The sequence below is a fragment of the Teleopsis dalmanni genome, chromosome 2 (assembly GCF_002237135.1).
Source record: "Teleopsis dalmanni isolate 2A chromosome 2, ASM223713v2, whole genome shotgun sequence".
NCBI classification, from domain to species: Eukaryota; Metazoa; Arthropoda; class Insecta; order Diptera; family Diopsidae; genus Teleopsis; species Teleopsis dalmanni.
The window spans coordinates 219907767-219908851 of NC_051847.1; positions in this window are offsets into that span (position 1 = coordinate 219907767).

The following is a 1085-nucleotide window of genomic DNA, read 5'->3' on the forward strand; positions in this document are numbered from 1 at the left end:
GATCACCAAATTGACATTGTTGTTGTTTGTTACAGTGATACGAAGATAGATAAAACCTTTGACAATTTTTAAGCTATAGTCGCCAGCAATCAGTTCAATATGCGAGCGACTCACATTTCTGCTCCCTAAACCCCTTTTTATAGATTCCTTTTTAGCTATTCCTTTTTGCAGATTCCTTTGTGTTTATTTTTGACCCCACAAAATGGTTAACAACGTCCAATAGACGATTTTTATCGAAATTAATTTAGTCATTGTAATCTATTTAGGATTTCTCAAAATAAACTTAATGATATAAATCTGATAACTTCAATTAATTACCGGAAATTATTACCCTGAACTACTTACTGTACTCACTACTAGAGGAAACTTCATTATTTAAATTTGGTTTTTCTGAAAAGTTGGTAACAATGTCAATTGAAGAAAAAAGTTAACAATATTGTTTGCTGCCATAACTCAAAGAGCGATTCGGATTTTACGAGCAAAAAAAGTTGTGGTTAAAATTTTGCTCAACAAAAACGAGATTGAGTGTGTTGTGTATTGTGTGTTCCGTGTGCTGTGTGTTCTGTGCGCTGTGTGTTCTGTGTGCTGTGCAGAATGTAAGAAGAAGAAGAAGCAGCAGCAGTAGCAGTAGCAGTAACTGTGTGTTCTTCTCCCCTTTAATATTTTTGAACGTCGCGTATTTAACACCGCACGAATCCGTGCTTCAGTGAACGTTAAGAGTTTCATTTCGTTAGTTTCATTTTGTGGCAAAACAAGTTTTCAAATTGTGTGATTTAGCTTTTTTTCTCGTTTTGTTTTTCCTCGTTTGTGTGATTTGTTTTTGTGATTCTTATTCATAGACGACGGCGACGACGACGAGTATGGCTTTGAAGTGTTACCAAAAAACGCCAGTTTGTCAGTTTGTCCGTAACTCTTTGGTAGAAGCGAAGTCGCCGCGTCGTTGCTGACGTTATAAAAGCACTTAAATGTTTCACATTACAAAATAACAGCATTTGTTGGTGTAATTAAATTAAGAATTACTTTTTTAAGTTTGCGGAAAAATAAATTTCTTAATTTTACTATTTTACCACAAAAAAATATATTTT